The sequence below is a fragment of the Puma concolor genome, chromosome D1, assembly GCF_028749965.1.
Source record: "Puma concolor isolate L17-30 chromosome D1, mPumCon1.1.hap2, whole genome shotgun sequence".
NCBI lineage: Eukaryota > Metazoa > Chordata > Mammalia > Carnivora > Felidae > Puma > Puma concolor.
Window position 1 is genome coordinate 105,897,845 of NC_141676.1, and position 25,038 is coordinate 105,922,882.

Below are 25,038 nucleotides of genomic sequence, written 5' to 3' on the forward strand. Positions count from 1 at the left end.
ACTGGTCATGTGGAGGTTTCTACCCATGTTTCTACCCGGGTTGAAAAACCAGACTTGGTGCTTTTCCTCTTCTAAAGATAATCTTCACTTTAATGGGCTACAAAAAGCAGCCTGCCAGCAAAAAAAACACACAAACATTTATTAAAGCCTCAATAAATAGTAATTCACTGAAGATAAGATTTTTCCTCCTGAAAGTCTAAATGCCTTCTGAAAATTATTTCAGAAATATGTTGCTCAAGGATTAAAATAGAGTGCTTAAGTCTTCTGTTGCTCACGTTCAACTTGGTTTTCCCTTGAGAATATTAAACCAAACGGAGAAAAAAGCTACCAAGCTAACTAATGTGAGATCTGATGCATCAGATCCCTAGGAGAGAAGGAAATGAGGTCTGCAAGAGCCTTCCTCTTCTCTTCCCTCTCTCACTCATTCTTTCTGCTTTCTTCCTTTTCATTTGGCTCTAGGCATGGTTTCTCTGGCTCCCAGGACCTTGCAAGGAATACCAAGCAATAGTTTAGGTGATTCTCACGATGGGTGAACCTTCATTTGTAAAAGCTGGAGGAGAAGGGCTGATTGGATTGGAAATGCAGGTTGCAAATCTGGGGTGGTCTGGGTGCCTCTGGGGCCTAGTGAGCTCTCCCCAAGCATCACTCCTGCTCGGAGCTCATCAGAGAGCCCTGGACTGGGGAGGGCAGGACAGGCGGGCAGGACAGGCAGGCAGGCAGAAAGCCCTAATAACCACATTCTTCATTATGCCAGGTCAGATTTCCAGCACAGCAGGAAATCCCCAAGGAGCCCGAGACTACTTCCCCATGTTCTTAGACATGGTCATTGGAACCAAAGGACAAGAATGTTAAGAGGAATCTCAGGGACCACCTAGTCTAAGCCCCTTGCTGCACACGTGCTTACAATCTCTTCCACTTCAAAAGTTTCCTGTTACTTTGTGTGGTTTACCAGCCACGTCCTTAGCTTGCACCTTCCCATCATTGCCAAACAGATTAAAAAGTAGTGTACATCCCCTCTCCCTGTCCTTCATCTTTCTGTAATCCAGCTCTTACATATCATTTCTGGAAATGGCTCATTGCAAAGTCATCAATAACCCTCCAGCTGCTCAAACCAATGAACGCTTTCCCAGTTAGCGCTTACATTTTCACTCCTCCGATGTCGCTCGCAGCTCCTCTGGGAAACTGTCCTCTCCTGGCTTTGGTGACCCCTTCTTTAGTTCTCTGAGTTTCCTGACATCTCCTACTTAGTATCTTGATGGTTCTTTCACCAGGTTTTTAAATGCAGCTTTGTCCCCAAGCTCTGTCCTTGGCCCTCTTCTCCTTTTACTGGGTGCATTCTATTTGGCTGACCTCATGTGCTCATCACCTCTACGGATGGCTCTCATGGGTGTGTCACTAACTCAGACCTCTCAGCTCTGAAGCAGCTGTCTTCCTGCCATGGTACCTGCACCTGGCTGCCTCTTAGGTGCCTCCAACACGACTGGTCCAAAGCAAAAATCAGTAGTCTCTAATGATTCCCCCACTCAGCCTTCCCTCTGTATCTTTCTATCGCCATCAGTGTATCCAAACCAGAATCTTTGGGGGTGACCTGACATCTGCTTCTCCTACACATTCCCACATCTAAAATTAATCACCGAGCTCTTCAAATTCTTCACTGTATGACTCCTCTACCTCTTGCACTGCCACTACGTTCTATGTCTTACCTGCCCGGTCGCATCCTTCTCCCTGACCTCCCTACTTCCATCTCCTGCCTCTCCAATCCATTCTCCATAGTCAGGTTGGAGTTATCCTACATACATTGATGAGCTCAGGCAACTTTCCTGTTTAAAAAGCCCTTGATGGTTCCTCATTGTCTATAGGCAAAAATGCAACCTCCTCAACCCGACATAAAAGGCTCTGATTATTCAGCTCCTTCCTGCATCCTGACCTCATTGCCGGCCACTGGTCCCCTCTTACAGTCATTCTAAGTTATGCTTAGTTTCTAGCATTTCTCCTACAGTTCTTGTCCCTCTGCCTTTGCATACATTATTTTCTCTGTCTTGAAGGCTCTTGACTCCTTGGTAAATACAAGCTCATCCCTAAGGTTTGCTCAAACACCTCTTCAGTACACTCTTTGCGGGTCTCCCTCTACCAGAGAGGTCACTGCTTTGTTCTCAGTATTTTCATAACATTTTGACTCTGTCGTTCTTAGCACCTCTTTCACAATTTTTTTGTAATTATTTATTTACAAGACCGTTTCCCTAGCTCAAACGAGCTCTCTGAGTGCAAGGACGTTGCCTTCTTTACCTCTTCAATTTCTGACACTTAGTAGCCCTTTGTAAATAAAATTGGAAAATGGCTGAGAAAAAGGAGGTTCAGAGAGGTGAAGTGGATTTTTCCAGTCACACAGATAGTTACTAGCAGTTTCTGGGCTGGAATCATGACCATCTGACTCTGCATTTGTGTCCTGTATACTGTCCAGTGGCTGGGACCTGAAATCCAATGGTCACAGGGGGGCTGTGGGTGGGTAGAGAGCAGGAGACAAACCCATCCACTGATATCGAAGTGGATACGGTGCAGCAGACAGAAGCTGGGACCTGGGGGAATCTCTGGTTGTCAACACTGGGGGCATGCACAGGAGGAGATGGAAGAGTATTAGCCGTGCAGCAGAGAGCCACAGCAGAGAACCCAGGAACAGACAACCTTCAGGAAGCCAAGAGGAGAGGTATTCAAGGAGGTGGCATCAGGTAAACTCATCAGGAGGCACAAGGGCTCTATATCAGTCAGGGTTCTGCAGAGAAATGGGACCAACAGTACATCTATATTTGTGCCTTTATCTCTACCTCTGCATCTAGAAAGACATTTATTATAAGGTATTGGCTCACTCAATTATGGAAGCTGAGAAGTCCCACTATCTGCCGTCTGCAGGCTGGAGTTCCAGGAAAGCAGGTGCTGTAGTTTGAAAGCTTGAGAGTCAGAGAGCCGAGCGGTACAGATTCCAGGCTGAGTCTAACGACCCGAGAAGCAGGAGTACACAGGGCAGAAGATTGTGGTCCAGACCAAGGAGTCAGGCAGAGAGCGAATTCAACCTTCCTCTGCCTTTTTGTTCTTTTCAGGCCCTCAATGGATTGGATGATATCCACCCACAGTGGGGAGGGCCATCTGCTTCGCTCAGTTCACCAATTCAAATGCTAATCTCTTCCAGAAACACCCTCACAGACACACCCAGAAATAACGTTTAACCAGATATCTGAGCATCCCGTGGCCCATAAACTTATCTATCACAAGCTGCTGGGATTTGAGAGGTAGAAAGTCAATTCCTGAGGATCCTAACAGCCAGATGAAGTCAGGGTCCTGATCTTAGAACCCAGAAGCACAGGCTGGGTATCAAAAGAAGGACTTGGGCACAGGTAACAGAACGGGAAGCCAGTTTCCAGAATCAAGTTACAAAACAGAGAACACAGGGAGGGAAGTAGAGAAGGGTGGAATCTGTAGCATCCTTGCTTCTCAACTAGGTCACACTCTAAAAAGCAGGAATCTTCACAACACACAATATATTAAACACGCTCCTGTATTGTATTTCCACATTTTCCCTCCCCAGGGTCCTTTTCCTTCATTTCCAGATGCATTTTTCAGTGTTCATTAAAGACCAACTGGTACTGACTTTGGATTATGGGCCAGTGCCACCAATTTTTTGAGAGAGAAGAGTGCTCATAGTGCAAGGTCTGTTTAGAACTTGGAAGGTCAGCAGCTCCTCCCAGGAGCTTCTCTCAAGGGCCGGTCGGAAGCCCGTGTCTGGGAGGACGCCCTTGGGCTGGGCTTCAGGTTTTCGTATCTGCTCACTTCTGACCTGGCCTCAAAAAAGGTATTAAAATGCATTTCAACTCTTTATTTTTCCTGGCCCAATTAACCAAAGTGTTTAATAAGTAACAGGGATGTTTCCAGTAATTTAGCACTTCATTAGTAATTTGTTCCATTATAATATGTATCACCAAAATCAACTCAATTCAGACAACCATTTGCTGCCTTCACTGAAGATAATGACTTCTAATTCCCATTACTGGAGCATCTTATAAACCTTTTAAGTGGTTCACTACTCTTCATTAAGGTGTATCTCAGAAAGATTTTGGACCTTGCAAAAAAGTAAATAAAACCCATGAAAATTGAACCGCAGATAGGCAAATAAAATTGAATAAACACACCTCAGGGATACCATACCATGACTGTGCAGGGACGGGCTTTTGTGTTTTTGCATAAAACAAAGTCTATTTCTTGTTAAGTCAGGGAATTTGAATTTTGCCCTTTCAGATACCTGAGGCAGCTAGAAATTTCATTCCTATTTCATGGAGATGAGGGCTTATACAATCAGAGAATGTTATGAGAAGGCATCTAAATATTCTGTAATGCAGTTGAAAAGGATTTTAAAAGTCAACAGACTGTGGGACAGAAATTGGTTCCCATGAAAGCTTGTCCTGTCACTGTGAATGGATGTTGAGTGCAACAGAGCTCTCACCCTTGGGTCCTGGCTTAACATGGACTTTGCCTGTTTGCATTATGTCTTGTGTCTGCCTCAGAGCACTGAGCACTGAGTACTGGGTTGTGTCTCCCCACAGCACCCAGAATAGCACTGAGCACTGAGTACTGGGTTGTTGTCTGCCCCACAGCACCCAGGACAGTACTAAGCACTGAGTACTGGGTAGGATGGTACCCAGTTGCTTGCCTCCAGCTTGCTGTAACTAACATGAATTAAGAACCCGCACCATGTGCTACCCACTGTACAGAGACATTGAGTGTCACCTCATTTATTCAGCAATTGGAGCTTACACTTTTAATTTTCTTTTAATGCTTATTTATTTTTGAGAGAGAGAGAGAGAGAGAGAGAGAGAGAGAGAGAGAGCACGCAAGTGGGGAAGAGGCAGAGAGAAAGGGAGACAGAGTCCGAAGCAGGCTCCAGGCTCCCAGCTGTCAGCACAGAGCCCAACACGGGGCTTGAACTCATGAACAGTGAGATCATGACCTGAACTGAAGTCAGTTGCTTAACCGACTGAGCCACCCAGGCGCCCGTGGAGCTTACACTTGTAACTACCAAAACTTTTGCTCTCTTATATTAGCTGATTTTGACAGAAATTATTCTGTAATACAAGGTGTTATTTCTTTGTCTTCCAAGCCAAGAGTATTACTTAGATCCCTACACCTAAGGATCTCAATCGAAGCAGGATTCAAGGTTTGAAGTGATAGCAGGAAGTATGAGAGAGGACAGGATGAAAGGCAAACAGGGAGAGGAGGCAAGATTGGAAGTGGCCTGCAGCCATTTGCTCATTTATTCACTCCACAGATACTTGCTGAGTGCCTACTATGTGCCAAGCCCTGTGTTTTTTGAAGATTTAATGAAGATTTAAAGATTTTAATGATGGGCCACTGAAGATTTAATGATGGGCCAGGAAAACGTGCTCACTGTCTTCGTGAAGCCTCCAGTCCAGTGGGAAAGTCTGAGCAGGGAATGTACCAGAGTGGAATAAATACTGTGACAGAGAAAAGAGTGGCAAGAGAAAGCAGTGAGGACATATAAAATGAGACAGCTCCCAAAGGGCAACCTGGAGGGAGTCATGTGACTGGGTGCCGAGTAAAGCCTGGCAGAACCTCCTAGTGTGTCAGTGAGAACTGATGAGGTTTGAGCGTAAAACACTGCAGGACTGACATCCTGTTCCCAGAAGAAAGGTGTAGGTGCAGAGACAGGCAAATGTGAAGATCAGAAGGCAACAGAGACACGAGTTTACTTTTCCTATGGGAGCAGCTATGGCATCTAATGGGATCAAGGTGCTATAGAAGTTGAGGCACTCCCCTCTGACGGTGTGCTACACTGGGATTTAAGGAAGGTGTAGCAGGTGTTTTCATGGAGTCCGTTATCTGATTCTAGCGTTTTTAAGCAGTGTCTCAGCTATCTATTTGTGCCTAACAAACCATCCTAAAACTTAGCCGCTTAAGCCAGTTAAGCATTTATTCTGGCTCATGAGTGTACTTATCAATTGGGTGGTTCTTCTGTTCTCAGCTGGGTTCACTAAAGTGCTAGAAGTCATCTGGAGGTCAGGTTGACAACTCTGGTGACCTTGGCTGGTCTCTCTCTCATGTGTTGGGGGTTGATCTGGGATGGCCTTGGCTGGGACAAATGGACCTTCCTTCACATGGCCTTGCATCCTCCAGCAGGCTAGCCTGGATGTGTTTACATGTTATGTCAAAGTTCCAAAAGGGCAAGTTAAAGTGTAAAGACCCCTTATGTCCAGGCTCAGAGCTGACATACTATCACTGTGGCCACATTCTTTGGGCCAAAACGAGATTTGAGCAGAGGCAAATAGACTACACTTCTTCATGGGAGGAACTACAGAGTCATGTTGCAAAGGCGTAAACTCAGGAAAGGGCATGATTGGGCTCATTTTTACAATCCATCCCACAAATAGCACCTTGTGGAAAATGCAGTGTGTCCCTAGTACAACTCATCATGACTCGTGTCTCTGATGTCCTCTAGGCCTCGTCATGAATGGGCATGTCCATTCTTGTGAAAGGAACCCAGGTGTCAGACCCCTCAGGCTTTCCTCAGCCTCCGTTGTACTGGGTCTTGTCTTTCCACTTAAAAAGAGTGGAAGTGAGCCAAAATAAGAGCCGTGACCTATTAAGGCTGTTGGTCAGCTTTACTGACCATAATCATCATATTGATCACTGATACAGCTACTCTGCCTTAGTCAAGAGACAGATTCATTGGAACAAGATGGTTGGCAGATTGCCACATCAAGTCAGAGGGCCATGTGTGCTGATGTTCTTTTAATAAACATTTAATACAGTGCTGGGTGCTTAGATGAGCTTGGGGTCACTGTTAATAAAAGCCTGGGCTCAAAGATCTCATATATTTGGCACAAATGTGCCACCAGCCATTGGAATACTTCATGAGTTCCATTCTCATCTCAAGAAATGAAAACAAGTTTTTTGTTGGTGAAGACAAGAGTCTTTCTTCTCTGTATCTTCTGATAGGATCTTTTGTATTTTCAAACTCTGTTCACATTTTCTTTTCTTTACACTAGGAGAAAGACTGCCTTTTCTTCCTCAGTTTCTGTTATAGAAATCCAAGAAAGGCTAATACTGCTGCAACAAACATGGCAATGCAGATATCTCTTTGAGATATTGATTTCTATTCTCTTGAATATAAACTCAGAAGTGAGATTACTAGATCATATGGTAGTTCTATTTTTAATTTTTTTAAGAACCACCATACTGTTTTTCAAGTCAGGTGCACCATTTTACATTCTTACCAACAGTCCACAAAAGCTGCAATTTCTCTAGGTCCTCACCAACACTTGTTATCTGTTTTATATATTAATCATCCTCATGGATGTGAGGTGATATCTTATTGTGGTTTTGATTTGCATTTTGCTGATGATTAGTGATGTTGAGCATCTTTTCATATATTTCTGTTGGTCATTTGTAGGTCTTCACTGGAAAAATGTCAATTCAAGGTCACTTTTTTTTAGTTTTTTTTTTAACTTATTTATTTTTGAAAGACAGAGAAAGACAGAGCATGAGTGGGGGAGGAGCAGAAAGAAAAGGAGACAGAGAACCCAAAGCAGGCTCCAGACTCTGACCTGTCAGCACAGAGCACGACGGGGGGCTCGAACCACGAACCACGTGATCATGATCGTGAGATCATGACCTGAGCCGAAGTTGGACGCTCAACCGACTGAGCCACCCAGGCACCCCCAAGATCTATTCTTAAATGGGATTATTTGGTGTTCTGTTCTGAATGGTAGGAGTTCTTTATATTTTTTTGGATATTAAGCTTTTATCAATTATTTACAATAGCCAAGACATAAAAACAACCAAAAGGTCCACTGAAGGATCAATGGAGAAAGAAAATCTGGTCTGTACATACACAGAATATTATCAGTCTTTAAAAAGAAAGAAATCCTGTCCCACACAACAACAAGGATGGCCCAGGAGGATGTTATGCTAAGTGAAATAACCTGCTCGTGTTTATAAGGACAAACACTGCATGTTTCCACTTATATGAGGTCTCTAAACCAGTCACACTCATAGAAGCAGGGATTAGAATGGTGGCTGCCAGGGGGTGTGGGGTGGCAAACAGGGAGTTGTTCACGGGTATAAAGTTCCAGTTATGTACCAGAATGAGTTCTAGAGGTCTGTTTCCTAACACAGTGCCTGTAGTTAACAATAATGTATGGTGCACTTACAACAATTCTTAAGAGGACAGATCTCATGTTAAGTGCTCCTACCACAAGACAAACAAAAACAAAAACCTAAAAGGGCAGGAGGAAGCTTTTGGAGTTGATGGATATATTTATTACCGTGATTGTGGTCATGGTTTCAGAGGTGTATGCATATGTCCAAGTGCATCAAATTGTATGCATTAAATATGCACACATTTTTGTTTATCAATTATACTTCAAAAAAGTTGTTTAAAAAAGAAAGAAAAGAAATCCAGAAAGGGATCTAATGGGACCAGTTTGGCCTTGGGTGCCTAGTGTGGTCCAGCCAACTGCCTCCAGGAGGTGGGTACTATTGTACCAACTGGACATTACTAATGGCAACCTGTATATGGAGGAAGGGTCTTACACAGTTCTTAGTAAGATACAAGGGGATGAGCAAGAGAGGGGGATGGCAATAAGGTGTAGGATGGATCAAATATTTTTCTATTTGAGATTATCTATTTACTCAGATTAGCTTGCAGGTACCATGTGACTACATAGACAAGTTATCAAATAAAATACAAAACAGTAACAAAAAGCCATATATAGTACTTACTGTGTCTCTGATTAGAAGTATTGAGTTATCCTAAGATTCTATAAGGAGGTAAAGATGACTTACTGATTATATTTTGAACTGTTCTTTCCTGAATGATGCCTGATGATGGCTTTGTAACTTGCTGGTTTATATCTTTTTAATGAACTATGTTAAAATGGTTATTTGAGATCTCATTTGCTGAAATGTGGACTGATGGGGGTTTATTTCATGAGTGGAGCTGATCTACTGGTAGACATCTTGACACCAAATTGCAGCAGAGGCCCTTCCAGTGTGCCATGTGACCATCCCCCAGGTGTCCCTACACCAAGCCCCACACCCTCAGCAACAAGCATCCCCAGTGTGAGCTCTCAGCCCTCACACAGCCCAGCTGTTCGTTGTATGGGTAGACTCCAAGGAAAAAAGTAAAAACATTATGGTTGAGCTTGATAGAGGAAAACAAGCTAATAATCATCCCGATGGATAACTAATATTGCCCATTCCATGGGTAGTGGCCCAAAGGAAGTGTATGTAATAAATGAGAGGAGCAAAGGAACATCTGCTTAGGGCTTTCAGTGCTCTGACTCCAAAAGACTCTCGCTGCTGGAAGAAATACCTCCAGTGCATACTCCAAAATGTTCTAGAAAACACAAAGGATGTCTCAGGTGCCACACTGAGAAGTTAATACTTTCAGAGCTTCCATTTTCTGGAGGCCACTAGATTCCCTAAAGCGTCTTGTTCCCATCTTCTCCTCCCATCTCCTGATGCTACCACTCCCTCCTGGGATGTCACTGGCTCCAGGACACAGCTCATCTATTTGGAATTAGTATTCCTTACTGAGAGATGGCAAGTAAAGGTTGATGGGTTTGCCAGCAGCAGAATTGTTCTGAGCAGAGCCAGTGCGCACCCTCTTGGTAACCTCAACCAAGGGAGGTTAAGAAGCAAACAAACAAGACAGCTAGCATGAGTTCTTCTCCCCCTCCCTCTCCCCCCTCCTCCACCTTTATAAAGCTTTCCTGAGTAGGGATTGGGTCTCCCAACATGAGATTGGCCAGTGGGAACTCAGTCCCCTTAACATGAATGAACAAACAATTTCAAGTCACATATGTTTTGAGCATCAGCAAAGGACAGGCTTTTTCTCGTAAAAGACTTACCCTGGGTTGAGATCTTTTTTGGTTGGCGCAGAACTGCTTCCGCTGTCTCTTCATGTGCCCGTTACCTGTCCTAGAAAGAGTATAAATGCTGATATAAGCTTGTAGTTCAGGCTTTTCTTATGGCACTATTTCACCTTTCCCTGGTACCAGGAAGGCCCTCTACCCACCACACTCCTCCTCCCCCCAATGCAATTAGCATCAATGGGCTGCTTGCTGGCACGGTTAAATAGGAAACAGAGGAACTGCACTGATTTCTGCTGTTGTGTTTGTGTATTTTCCCCAGTTTGCACACAGAACACAAGAGGACCCATTCTAACTACTGTTGTTAAATCCTGATTGCTGCTGACACATTATTAAGAACAACAAAGTGGAAGCCCTTTTGTTCTTTGCTCTCTCCAAGAGAACAGCCCACTGGACCCTCCCTCACTGAAGTCAGATGCTCTCCTTCCTGCCATTTCATACACACTTTGACTCAAAAACCATGCATTTGAGCCAAACGAAACACTCTGGGGAATGTTCCATTGTAGAGGTACTGGTTTGGTTCATCTCATGTCAATAAGCATTTGTTTAGGATCTATTCTTTTTTTTTTTAACGTTTTTATTTATTTTTGAGAGAGAGCAAGTGAGAGAGTGAGGGAGCGAGCACGAGCAGGGGAGGGACAGAGAGAGAGAAGGAGATACAGAATCTGAAGCAGGCTCCAAGCTCTGAGCTGTCAGCACAGAGCCCCAGGTGGTACTTGAATCCACAAAAACATGAGATCATGACCTGAGCCGAAGTTGGACGCTTAACCGACTGAACCACCCCGGCGCCCCCAGGATCTATTATTTTCTCTGCCTTTGGGGACGCACAAAAAACCAAGTCACTGCCCCTATCCTCAAGGAGCTCACAGTTTATGGTGGATAAAGAGTTGTCAATTAAGTACACTAAGATGACTTTGGAACAATCTACAAGAAGGAACATGGATGCTATTATGCAAGAAAGGAAGACACTGACTCTTACTGGGGTGAGACAGGAAGTCTTTCTAAGGAAAGTGATGACAGAGCCAAATCTTAAAGGAAGAATAAGAATTTTTCAAGCATTTATTCATTCACTCAACAAATATTAAATTTTCCATGTGCTAGGGAGGTAGATTCCAGCAAGTATGTGAGTGAGACCTGAGAGTGAGTCATTGTTGGAGGACAGAGAAACATCAGGAAGAGCAAAGACCATGGAGAGGAACCTGGATAGGTAACAGAAGGTGCAGTCAAGAAACTGTGGAAGGGGGCACCTGGGTGGCTCAGTTAATCTTCCAACTCAAGTCATGATCTCATGGTTCGTGGGATTGAGCCCCACACAGCACAGAGCCTGCTTGGGATTCTCTCTATCCCTCTCTTTCTTCCCCTCCCCCCACTCTCTCTTTCAAAATAAATAAACATTTAAAATTTTAAAATAAAGAAACTGTGGAAGGACAGGTGCACAGAGGAGGGTACGAGGACAGGAGGTAGGACACTGGGACTCAATTCCAAAGAGCCTGAGCTTTACTCTTCAGAGGAGAAAAACTATTGAAGGAACCTAACAGTGACATAATCAGATTTGTGTTTTAGCAAGACAGCACTGTCGTGTGTAAAGGAACAGTGCGGGTGGAGACAAGACTCAAAGAACGGAAAGCAATGAGGATGCTATTGCTGTAATTAACAGAGAAGAGCAAAGGCTTGGGTCTGAATAAAGGCAGTGATATTAGAATTGGAAAAAAGGGCATAAATGTGAGAGTTCAGAAATAATAGGGCTTGCTGCCTGCACAAGTGTAGTGGGTCATCAGAGAAGACTGGAGCAGGAAAGGATTTGCTGGAGGAAGACTATGCGTTGTGTTTTCAACAACTTAAGCTTGAAACTTCCAATAAGTATGTCTTTTGGGCAGTCAGAAATGTGGGTCTTGACTTTGGGAGAAAGGCTGGGTTGGAGGTACTATCTGAGGATCACCTCCATAGGTGGTAACCAAAGAAAGCCAAGGAGGTAGACAGAAGGACAGCATGGAAAGGGAGGAAGCACAAAGACAACAGTATCTCAGGAATAAAACCTAGTGGAGAGAAGACAGCAAGATGATCTAGACGAAAAACAGAGACAGAAAGCCTCCAGAGACAGAAGAGATCACTCTTTTAGAAGCCGGGGGTGGAGAAGGTTTCAGGAAGGTGGGAATGCAGAAAGAAGTGCTTTTAAAGCTAAAAAATAAAATAAAGGGAGGGAGGGAGGGAGGGAGAAAGGGAGAAGGAAAGGGAGGGAGGGAGGGAGGGAGGGAGGGAGGGAGGGAGAAAGGGAGAAGGAAAGGCAGGGAGGAGGAAAGGCTGGGAGGCAGGCAAGCTTCAGAGGAGCTAAGCAGGATGAAGGCTGCAAAGAAGCCTTGGACTTCACAATCAGGACATCACTTCCTGAACTTAGAGCAGTTCAGTAGTTTTAGAAGACATATAAATTCCTTCCTACTTCAAGTTCATGAAGATTTTCCTTACAAGAAGCAAAAACACAAACAAAAAAAAACCCTTTGACTTTTTTCTTTAAAAACAAAACAAAAAGGTACACATGAACCAGCTCAGGTTGAGTCAAGCTTTAGCAAGTTAGCGTAGTTCTGCTTCCAGTTCACAGTTCAGTGCGGTTAATATCTGCCCCCAATGCCTTGCCATCTTCTGCATTCTCATATGCCAATGGCTGGTTCCTGGTAATCCTTTCTCTAGAAGGCCCTACTCTTTTCCTGGTTGGTGAGCTTGGGACTTCAGAGGCTGATCTTATCACTTCAGAAATCTTATCACTTAACCTTCTGTCCATAGGTCTGATTACAGAATTTTTCAGCTCACAAGAAACTTGCTTCCAAGAAAAATGCCATGTTTCTTTGTGTTTCCTGTTTTGTTCTCTTCCATGTCCAGGAGTAAATTTTAGGGCTCTCAGTCACAGCTGTTTTGTAAAGCAAACTGGGAAACCACAACATAAAGTATGTGGGGAAATCTGTCAAGGAAGAAGAAGGAATTGAAAGAAGCAAAGATATCACAATAAAAGAGCCAAAGATTAACCATGGAGCTGGGGGGAGAATGGAAAATAAACCAGAGAAAGGGAGAAAGGACAGCACAGAGAAGTACAAAAGTAAAGGTAAAATATTATTTTAAGGTATTCTTATATCCTAAAACGTTTGTTGACTAAATGAACAAAAACAAAGCAAGAGAAAACATGGGGCCACTGTTAACACTGCCTCCTTTGTGACCCTCAGCTGATGGGTACCCTATCCTTCTCATGTTTACAATCCAAGTTGTGGGATAAATCCTGCCTGTTCTACAAGGTGGGATGAAGTGTGTGCTGGGCAGTGTGGCTGTTGCCCAAGTCTCTCGTATTGCAGAGATGCTCCCTCTTTCATGCTTGCTGGCATTTCATGGATTCAGATCCGTTTGCTCTGGGTAGTAAACAGCCCCCCTGAATGTGTACTTTGCAAGAAAATGATCAGGTTGACTGTCTTTGGAGACTGGTGGGTTAGATATCCCAGAGCAGTTGACTCAGAAACCTTCCTATCATTGCTGAGAGAGAAATATTTGCACACAGATGATGGGCTGATCCTGGGCCTTATCTGGTTGCTAGAATAAACATCCAATGGGTATGTTAGATGTAAGAAACAGTATTCAGCAGGGGTTATTGTCTAGAATGGACACTTCCTCAGGACACTGTCTTTCTGCCTCTTGACTAGTCTAATTATTGGCATCATTCACTCAGATGGTTTCTCCATGAAGAGGTGACGGACAGCTGGCAGGACCAAATTAAGATCCATATAGCATGATAACCAGACAGAGAGGTGGCTCTTAACCTTATCTTCAGCTAGAAAATCTCTATAGAGGGATTATTATCAACCTAGGTTGGATTCTATGCCCATCCACAGACCAACTACTGTGGCCATTGGGATGAAGTTCTGTGATTAGCTCATTTCAGGCCAGGGGTCTACATCTCAATCACTAGCTAGAGAGATATGGTCCCATTAGATGTTAGGTCCCTACAGTTCCTGAAGTCAGTTTTCTGGAGACTGCTGGAAGAAGAGTACCCTTGCTCTTAGCAGAGTGCTGGGCCACCTGAAGAAACTCTCTCTCTTCTGGGTATTGCATGTATGTTTGTGAAGTATGGGGATGCCAAAGCCATTGTGCAAGCATGAGGGGAGTCAGTCAGCCAACCAAAGAGGAGGTCATGTCTGAGGATGTGGTAGAGAAACAGCTGGAGTCTCTGGACCAATTCAACCCTGAAGACTCCCTTCCTCAGGCATCATTGGTCTTTAGACCAGTTCATATTGAATTTCTGGTTTTGTTTTTGTTTTTCAGCTTGTAGCCTGAAATACGCTAACTGGAATGTGGTAGGTGGAGATTGGTTCCAGAAAATATAAGAGATGCTGAGCAACCAAAAAAAGGTCCACTAAAATGAGGATGATGAGCATGTGGCACAGAGGACATTTGTGGCCAGGTTTAAGGTTAAGGGAAGAGCCCTGGATCTTCACTGATGTTCAGTGCAAAACACAGGCAGGAAATCAGGGTGAGGCCTCCTCATAATTACTGAACCTCACAAAAGTTCCTCATTACACGCAGCTACCATTTCTGGGAGTTGGGTCCGAGGGTAAGGAGTACACTTGGCTGCATTTCACGCCAGCTGTCGGTCTGGGGGATTGGGAAGGCTGGGGTCTTCCCTTCCGGACAGTGATCTCTGAGGAGGTGAAGCTGGTACCTCAAGCTGGGGGCCTAGCTCCTACCCCAGAACCCCTTCTGTGCTTCTCTAAGATCGGCCTCTGACTTGCTGGAGGTGCTGTGCAGGGAAGGGTAAATGAAAGTCAGAGTCACACAAAAAGAGGGTTCTGTGAAGAGAGGGCTTGAGAGAAGGCACTCTCAGGGGACAGAGGGCAGCAGGGCAGGGCATGTCTCCACATCAGCTGGAAGACTCCAGCTTGGCCAGCTGCTTGGGAAATGGCTCTTCCCCAGGTGCCAGCTTCTTTCTACACCCTGTGGCCAGAGAGTTCGCTCATCTCTTACTCTCACCCAAGTCCCAGGGAAGCCCAGGCCCAGGGGACAATGCTGCCTTGTTGTGGAGCTCTAATTTCTGACTGGCCCCTTGTTTGGGGACCGAGGGAGCAAGAAGAACGAGCTGTGAAGCTAGGAAAGTATTGCCCTGGAGCTGGGCTGCAATTTCTTTTTGTTCCTTGCCAAGTGCCCCTCTGATCTAGGACAGAGAGCCTGCTCTCAGCTGGAAGTCAGAAGGGGGCCCGGCCTTCAGGCTCTGGGGAAGCAGGACCAGAGTGAGGACGAACAAAAGCCTCACAGATCCCTCAGGGAAGTGTGAAGTGTCTGAGTCCACGGATTGTTCAGCCTAACCTGACTAGTGTGTCTGGGAGAATGACTGTAGGTGACTCACCAGTTCTTGGTCTCATGGCTTTGTCCCACAGACACATTATAGTGACTTTGCTTGACAAAGAGGCCTGGCTCGTGTGCTGGTTGCACATACACACTTACCAGTTCATGTGCATTTGCTACTGCTTGTGCATGCCTCTGTTGTAGGGGTGCCACAAGTAACTGTGCAAAGATTCTACCATATATGATGAAAATATGTGGGCTTTCCTTAGACTACAGAACAGCCTCCTAACCAGTCCCTTGATGCTGTCAGGGATCCTTGCACTTTCTCACCAAAGAACCCCTTCAATAATAGTTCTCAATCCTGACTGCCCATTAGCATCATCTAAGGAGCCTTTAAAAATACCAATTCCTGGGCCCCATCCTCAGAGGTCTAGGTCTAGGTCCAGGTCCAGGTCCAGGTCCAGGTCCAGGTCTAGGTCATCTTCAGATGATCCTGATGTGGAGCCAGGGTTCAGAACCATGGGCTAAAGGAAGGAGCCATGAGCCCCTCTGCTCTGGATGGGTCCCCAAGTTGCTCACACCTAGGGTGATATTCCTCAGTTTTTCTTGTTTTTTATTCAACGTTCCTATGATTTTTTTTTTGCTATAAACTTCATATATCCATAATATAATTCTACTGTTTTAAATTATTTACCAATAAGCTAAGTTTTCACTCCAAGAAGGGGCTCCACATTCTTCCTGTGCTTCTCACACCAGCACACAACTCCATGCTCCCAGACCACATAGATCCCAGGGATGAGGACCACAGCTGATTTATCCATGCCTCCCAGAAAACCTTTCACTGACAAGTCTTTGGAATGTGTTTGCCAATGGTATTTACCAAGAGCAGGTCAGTTTTCTTAAAAGGTCCCTTTGATCTTCTCTTTGTTCTGGATGTATGGTGGCTCTGCATTGCCAGGTACCCTGATTCTGAAATGGGATACAGATGCCCTGGTGGTGCAGGAGCACTCTATCGTGGGATTCACGAACAAACATTTTTTTAAAAAGGAGGTAAATGCTTATTTTATGTATGTTAGATAAATATAAATGGGACATAAAACCTGTGATTATTATTCTTTCTTTTTTTTTTTTAACATTTATTTATTTTTGAGACAGAGAGAGAGAGCATGAACAGGAGAGGGTCAGAGAAAGAGGGAAACACAGAATCTGAAACAGGCTCTAGGCTCTGAGCTGTCAGCACAGAGGCCAACGCGGAGCTCGAACCCATGGACCGCGAGATCATGACCTGAGCCGAAGTCGGATGCTTAACCGACTGAGCCACCCAGGCGCCCCTATTCTTTCTTTTTTTTTAAAGGAATAGTTTTAAATTTGATTTAAGGAAAATCACTATGTAAATCGTAGTTCAGGTGGTACCTGGCTGTGTGTCACTAAGTGATCAAAGGATGGCATTCAAGGCCTCCTAATCTGGCCCTGGCCTGCCATTCCAGCTTAATTTTTTCCTCCTTCCCAATAGAGGGCCACTGCTTCATCAAAAAGGCTTACAAATAGTCCCACGTATCAACATCCCATAAAAACATGGGCTCTGGAACTATCCAACCTGGTTGAAACCAATGGCTCGTGCAAACTTAAGGGGAGGAGGCACAGACCCCACTTCTTGATAGGGAAATATGTGGAAGGTTCTAGAAGGACATGCAGAATGGATAGCATTGTCATGGCTGTTTTGGGGAAATACAACCTGCCACAATCCATCTAATGGATTTCATATACGTTTTAAGGTCTTCGTATATATATGTAAGTTAGGTTCAAGATAAACTGGCAAGAAATTCTTTCTTTTTCCTCCCCTCCCTCATGACAGGAACCTGGGAATAATCCAGCTTGAGACAAACTTTAGGTATTAAATTTGAAGTGCCAGGCATACAGTAAACACTCAGTAAATGTGATTGCTATTATTAGATGATCTGGAGGACACTTCTGGTCTCTCTCCCCTGGACACAAACAATCACACATGTGCAGTCTTATCTCCAGTATTTCATGTAAACTTCACAATCACCCTGCGAGACAGATACTCTTTTTTTTTTAAATTTTTTTTTTTTTTCAACGTTTATTTATTTTTGGGACAGAGAGAGACAGAGCATCAACGGGGGAGGGGCAGAGAGAGAGGGAGACACAGAATCGGAAACAGGCTCCAGGCTCTGAGCCATCAGCCCAGAGCCTGACGCGGGGCTCAACTCACAGGCCGCGAGATCGTGACCTGGCTGGAGTCGGGCGCTTAACCGACTGCGCCACCCAGGCGCCCCGCGAGACAGATACTCTTAACCATTATCTGCATTTAACTAATGAGGCACCTGAGTCTTAGAGAATTGAGGAATTTTCCCCTAATTTCCTGAATTTAATCCCTAAAAGTTTCATGAAGGGGGTAATTTGATGACCGTTTTAAAGATAGAGAAAGGGCTCAGGGAGATTAAGTACATTGGCCAAGACAGGAAAGGTTGGATTTGAACCCAGATTTTTCTGACTCTGGCCTCAGTGTGGTTCCCACCTTGGACACAGCTTCCCAACAGTGAGGGTGTGGTGGTGGGGGGGGGGGGGGGACTCCATCGTGGCTCTCGGTGCCAGTGAAGCTGCCAGGTGGTCACAGCTGAGTTTGTTCTTTCCGTAGTTCCCTGCAGATGGTACCCGGAAGCCAATGGCCATTAACCCCCAAGGTCATGGAGAAACATAGCTGCCGTTGTTCCAGGATGCAAATGTGCTTATTTACTCTCGCCAGTGGGAAAATGCCAGTTCCTGTGGGAAAGGGGCGAGTGTGTGGAAGGGTGTGTTGTGGAGGAGTGTAACAGAGGTGATGGGGACTGGCATGAAGCGCTGGGCAACGTGGCATGATGGCTTCTGCCCTTTTCAGAGCACCTCCTATGCACGCAAAGCTCTGGACCTTTGCACATGCTACTCTTTAGTTAGTGTTCATTTTTTCATTCAGGAGATCTATGTGAGGCCCTCTCATTTGCTAGTCACTATGAAAGGTGCTGGGGGAAAAACACTGGACAAGATGGGAAAGTCGTGCACCCTACTGGAGCTTATCTTCAGGTGGTAAAGGGAAGGGCGAGGGACAGAAAATATTCATGTAAACAAATAAAAAAAATAATCCCATATTTGTGATCTGTTAATCACTAAGAAGAAAATAAACAAGGTAACGGAAAAGGGAATAGCTTGGAACACTTCCCAGACCTAATTATCCTTTAGGATGTAACCCAGATAGCACTTCCTCTGGGAAACCTTCCTGGCCCAACAAGGCTAGGTTAGATGAGCCTCTAACGTGGCTCACATAGCCAGTTACCTGCTTGTGGTGCTTGTTTACTGGTCTCTCTCTCACACTAGCCTGCGTGCCCCTTGAGGACAGAGGCCAGGTAGTGTCCCAGGTACCTGGAAGCTGTCTGGCAGCACAGGTGCTCAACGCCTATTTGCTTAAAAAATGAATGGATGGAGGGATGGCCATGTTTGGTAAAACATCACCCTGAAGAGTGAGGCTATTTTTAATGCAGTTATGGCCTCAAAACCGTGTGATCTTATTGTATTCTTCCTAACTGCTGCTGGCTGTTTTTCTTTTTTTAACATATTTTGGGATCTTAATGAATGAGAATGATTTGCACTACAGCATATGGCTACTTTAATTAAGCAAAGGGTATCATTTTAGTAGGATAATAAATACTGTATAATTTATCAGGCCTTGTGTGTATTTTACAAGTATACCATGTGGGCCATATAAATCATTCTTTTACTTGGGAGGGGTAGAAAGAATCCCTATTGCTCGGATGCAAGACAGTGCATGGAAAGAAAATGAGCTGAACACCTTGACTGACCCTGAAGAGGCAGCCATCTACGCAGCAGTCACCTTGGGGTTCCTTGGGCACCCTGAAAAGTGGAGTAACTCAGAAGGGACAGTGGATGTAGGGAAGAGACAATGTCCACGGTTGGAGAACTCAGTAACCCTCTGTGTTTGCTCCTCAATGAACAAAGCACATTACCACCCGCTGAAGAGGTAGGACTCTGCAGAAGGAGATGCTGCTTGGAGTGCTGGAAAGAGGCCTGGGCTCTTGGGTTTTGTTGCTAAGCATTTGCCCAGGGCTGGAGAATTAAAATCCACCTGGGAGTAGGGGCAGACTAAAAGTAAGGCAGGGGAAGGTGAGCTCAGCACGTGGCCATGGAAATCCAGCAGTACTGGGATGTGGTCAAAGAACACCCACAGGTTATAAACAGACCCTGACAGAGCAGACAGGCTGGTGGGGTCCAGGACCTCGGGTGAGCTAGATGCCTTTGACCCAGAACAAGGTGCCCTGGCTCCCTGAGAGCACTTAGTATCCTGATGAGTGGGGAAGCTCCCCATCACTAGACGAGGGCAACTGTGCCCAGGGCTGTGGGGCTGGGGTGCCCCGATGGTAAGTCTCTGGGCAAATGGAAACCGAAAGTGTATTCTAAAGAATGAATCTTCCCCTACAAACTTGCAGACGCTTGCTACAAACTAACCTGCAATTCACCCTCCTTAAGCGAGCAGAGTCAGAGGATCTGTGGAAAAAATGGAACCAGCACGAGGTTTTGGTGGAGTGAGTCATGCCACATAGACAGGAGTGGGAGAAGGGCATCTGCAGAAATGGAGAAACGGTGCATCATGTATCACACCTTTCATTACATTTTCTAAGAACACAATGTTGGAGATATCCATTTTATCTCTCCACTATCTCTCTATCTGTTCCAGAGGTTCCAAAGAGATGTATACTGGGAAACAGTTAAGAAGCTGATCTGGCTGAGCAGAGCCTTTGTGGACAGGGAAGGCTGGCCTATTCTAATTTCATATACTTTTGGGAAGTATAAAGGAGGTAAGATTGAAAAGTAGCTATAGAAGACATTACAGAGAACCTTGAAGACTTCGTACATAAATTTTAAAATTAAAAATATGCAGTCACTGGCACCTGTCTGCAATATGCAAGGCATTCTATTCAGGCTGGGATATATCGAGACTTCAGACGACTTAATTACATGGCCGCCTAGACAGCTCTACCTGGGTGTCCCAACAGCACATTGAAGTCCACATGGCCAGCACCTGACTCCTCATGTGTCTGCCCAAATAAGCTCCCTCCCCTCCACTCTTTTGACCAGTTAATGGTACCAGCGTGCACCCAATCACCTGGGCAATAAACTCAGGAAGCAGTGAAGACCTTTCTCTCCCCCACACTCTCCATGTTAAATCAACAGCAAGTGTAATCAGCTTCACCTCCCAACCCTTTCTCCAATTTCTCAATTCCTTTCTATTTCTTTTCTTGGACGATTACACCAGTCTCTTAACTGTTGCCCCTGCCTCCAGGCCTGTGGCAGCCCCCCACCCCGGCTTCAGATTCCACACCGTCACCATACCGTTCTGTGCTGAGAATCCCACAAGGACTCTCTAATAGCTAACGCAATAGTAGTTGCTGATTTTAAATTTTTTTTTTCTCAACGTTTTTATTTATTTTTGGGACAGAGAGAGACAGAGCATGAACGGGGGAGGGGCAGAGAGAGAGGGAGACACAGAATCGGAAACAGGCTCCAGGCTCCGAGCCATCAGCCCAGAGCCTGACGCGGGGCTCGAACTCACGGACCGCGAGATCGTGACCTGGCTGAAGTCGGACGCTTAACCGACTGCGCCACCCAGGCGCCCCATTAGTTGCTGATTTTAAGCTTTACAACATTTCTTTTTCAAATGAAATCCCAATAATCAAAAGAGGACAGAGCCAAGATGCCTTGATGAGTATCTCGCTTGCTCAGTCTTGCTCCTTATCCCAAGGCACCACAAAAGAGCCCCAGTGACCCCAACAAACACAGTCTGAAAGTTCACAGGAAATGTCCAAACCACTTAGCATGGTTTTTTTATCCCTCTACCTCCTGGCCATCTCTCCGATCCCACTTCTGCCACTTCCTCCCTCACTGCTTGGACCATCCTACTCTACTCTCTGGCCCCATCAACAGAGCTGCCTAGCACCAGTGATCCTCCAAGTTCTGTTCAGGCATTAGCTCCTGTTGGAAGCCTCTCTGAACCCCCAAGCTACTCAGCCAGAACCTAATGCATTCTCAGGTGGACAGTCTTCCCCAGGAGAATGTAAGCTCCTTGAGGACCCAGCCAGCGGCCCATTCATTTCTCTCCTTGGTTCTCAGCTCCTAGTAAAGTCCCATAACCCTTCATCACACTGAGCTATGGAATGAAGACCAGGTGCCTCCCCTATCTTCACGCAGACTGTGCAGAGTCCTGCCGTGTTGCCTTAGGGTCTCAGCGATCAAAGACTATCCCCCTGTGACCCATGGTGATAGATTAGAACATCTGGCACCCTCCGCAGGGGTTCAGGCCAGCCTGTGTGGGCCTCGTTTGATGGATGGCCACTTCACTGGCTCTCTCCCTGCCAGCTCCAAAAGCAACACCAGTTCTTATTGTAGATAAAGTGACTTCTCAAATACCTTGGGCAAGAGGCCAGTGAGCTGGGCCAATGAGCAGTGGAAAGCGATTGTTCCAAGACTCTAATCGACATGCAGCTCTTTGAGGAAAAGAGTGATGAAGGCCTTTACTTCAAGAACCAGATGCAGGGCTTCTCCATCCCTCTCACGTGACAGGAGTGGGTCCAGGTTTGAGTCAGCCTGGCACCTAATACAGAAGATTTAGAAGACAAAAAGCTAACGGTCACTGTGTGCTTTGGGGAAGACAGTGGCTAAATAGCAGCTTCACAACAGTTGTAAAAAATGATGGTGTAATGTGCTGAAGTGCCCTCCCCAAATTCATAGGTGGAAATCCCAACCCCCAGTACCTCATAAAGCAACTGTGTTTGGAGATGAAGGTCATTGGGGTGAGCCCTAATCCAGTATGATTGGTGTGCTTATAAGAAGAGGACATTTGGACAAAGCTTTGTATAGAAGGAAGACCATTTGAAGACACGGGGAGAAGACAGCCATCCACAAACTAAAGAGAGAGGACTCAAAAGAAATCAACCCTGTTCACAACCTGAATTAGACTTGCGGCCTCCAGAAGTCTGAGAAAATCAATTTCTGCTGTTGAAGCCAGCCAGGCTTTGTTATGGCAACCCTCACACACTAATACTAATGGGTATGGTGTGGTGAGGGTCTCAGGCTATGGTGCAGGCCCTGTGGGGGCTGTGGTATGCTCCTGGGTGCCACTGTCGTCCTCATGGACGGTTTCTTGCTGCCCTGCTTCCATGAGTTTCTCTTCTCCCACAGCGTCTTGTGCCCTGGCTTGCCTTTCATCACATTCTCATGCAAAGGCTGTATTTGTCTACTTCTCTGTCTCCTCGACTAGACTCAGCTCTTCTAGGGTAACGTTGTGTCTCTTATTTCCAGTGCCTGGCACAGAGGCAGTACCCAGTAGCTGTACATTTGTGGAATCGATGAATTGGAGTTTACCATCCATATCTGTGCCCAGCCCTTCTGCCAGAGTCTGCTCCTTAGGTTGCCCTGGCTTGGGGGTCCTCAGCAGCCCCTCCCTTCCAGCTTCTCTGGCCACTGGCGCTGCTAAACAAGCCCCAGTAGGGCAAGGCTCGGAATGGAAAGGAATGGGTGGGGGAAGAGAGACGATTGGCCCATGTCCTGTCCAGAGAATGTGATTGGCTCTCTGTCTGAATGGGATCCTGTGATTGGCTTCTCGAGCAGTGTGGCTAATGAAGCTCTTCCCTTTAGGCGTTTCCTGGTAGCTTTCCGGCTGCGGGAGGGGGCTGGCTGTCTCTGAGCTGGCTCTGGTCTAGTACCTGTTTGCTGCAGCCTGAAGGTGCAAATGGTGCTCACAGACTCAGCAAACAGCTTTTTCCTAGGCCTTTGGGGGTGGGATTAGCTGTGGGTCAGCAGGGGTCTAACACAATCTCCTTTTGTTGGGCAAACAAAACAACTGTTGATATACCTCCTCTCTGGTCCTGACACCTTTAACTCAACACAGAAAATCAAATCACTTCCCTGCAATTGGATTCTAGCAACTTCCCTCGATCCTCTTTTCCTTTGGTTTCCCTCCTGGGGTTCGACCTGCATTTTCCTTTTTCTGCAAGTTGAAAATGTAGGTTATGTCTGGGCTGTCAAATCAGGAAGGACTGGCAGTTAGAATGAGAGGCTCTCCCATCCTTCACAGCCTAGAAATGTTCCTTATAGTTCCCGAAGCCCGAGTGATATTTGGAAGTCTACAGTGATAATAATAAGTATTATTGTTTACATGTTGCAGTTGCTAACAGTTTACACATTATAATTCCTCATACAGTTTTGATCTTACACGAATAGGCATTATTACATTTGTCCTCAAACCCCTGGTGCAATTTGCAATTTTTTGCTTCACAATTTACATTTTGAGGATAAAGTACATGTTGGCTGCAAGGTGAAGTGACTGGGTCTGACAGGGTGCTGCGTTGCAGCAGACCCAGTGGGGAAGAAGAGGTGTCACCGTGGGTGGGGGGATGATTTTGCCAGAGGAGGAAGCCATTTTGCAAAATTTAAATCTGCATTGGAACATCACCCATCCTCCTTTTCTGGCCCCCTTTCTGAGAAATATCATCTCTACTCAGCCCCAGAGCAGGCTTGTCTCTGCTCCCTGAGTGGTTCCTGCCCTGGACAGGCCTTGGCAGGGAGACAACCTCAGTATGTGGTAGGTGTGGGCAATGGCTGGCAAGCTGGTGTTTCTCTCTCTTCTCCCACCCCCACCTCCTCAGTCTCTTCTGCTCCATGTTCATGGAGACACAGAAGAAGGTGGGGATATGGGTTTGCCATTTATTCCCAAGGATTTCCTGTCCTACCTGCTCCTCCCCCTCCACTTGAGCAGGGGTCCCGAGAGAGGAGTCCTCAGATCACCTGTTTTTAATGGGATGTGAATGGTATCTCGTGTAACTTTCTAGTTCTTTCTGGACCTTCTCTCATCAAAGGTAGCTTTTCTGTTTGTTTCAAGCTGACGAAAGCAGCACCAACTTAAAAAATAGTAATAACTCAAAAACTACTTTGTAGAAAGTGGAAACTAGGGTGAGTCACTGGCTGTATGCGAAGGGAATGGTGGTGGGATAAGTTTTAATAACAGGGCACTGTGTGAAACTTTGAAAAGTAACCATCCCTCCCTCATTTTCCTCAATTTTGACAAACTGGGTTGGTGCAAAAGAGACATCTTCTTTTGTGAGCCCTCAGGAGCTGCAGAGCTAACTTCAGGGGCAGCCACGCATGAGAACATCCTTACATAGTTCATAACACCTGGTGCATGGCAAATGCTCAGTACACGGTAAGTGTTACTATTATCATTAAAAATACAGATGAGACAATGAAAGAAAATGTTGGTTTCTTTTTCTCCAAACTCCTGAGATGGTCTCTCTCTTGTTCAGGGTTCACCTGGTCCTTCTCAGGACATACTGACTGTCCAAGTAGGCAGCGAGACATCCTGAGGGTTGGGGAACAGCAAGGGGCTGGCTCTTGAACCTTCCATGGTACAATTCCTTGCGTGCTCACTCTGAGACCTGCTTATTTTCTCCCAGGTATTTGCTTTGAGATTTCATTCTCAGACTGAACTGAGGTCTTACTAGTCAGTGAGTCAGGGTGGCTGCTAAGAGCTATACGTTAGTTTCCTAGAGCTATTGTAACCAAGCACTACAAACTTGGTAACTTAAAATAGCAGAAATTTATTCTCTCAGAGTCCTGGAAGCCAGAATAAGGTGTTGGGAGGAGCATGCTTCCTCAAAAGTCTAGGGGAAGCTCCTTCCTTGCTTCCTGTGGCTTCTACCAAACCTAGGCATCCCTGGGC

General features: G+C 45.6%; 1 protein-coding gene across 1 annotated transcript in view; it reads right to left on the reverse strand.

The window, feature by feature from the left end:
• The window catches only part of PTS (6-pyruvoyltetrahydropterin synthase), a 681,414-nt gene that overhangs the window by 20,051 nt on the left and 636,325 nt on the right, over positions 1 to 25,038 (reverse strand). The window contains exons 14-15 of the transcript XR_015241350.1: positions 21,732 to 21,915; positions 9,918 to 9,987 (exon numbers count right to left, since the gene is read on the reverse strand). The gene's annotated coding sequence lies outside the window, so the exon portion shown is untranslated. The remainder of the gene's footprint in view (positions 1 to 9,917; positions 9,988 to 21,731; positions 21,916 to 25,038) is intronic.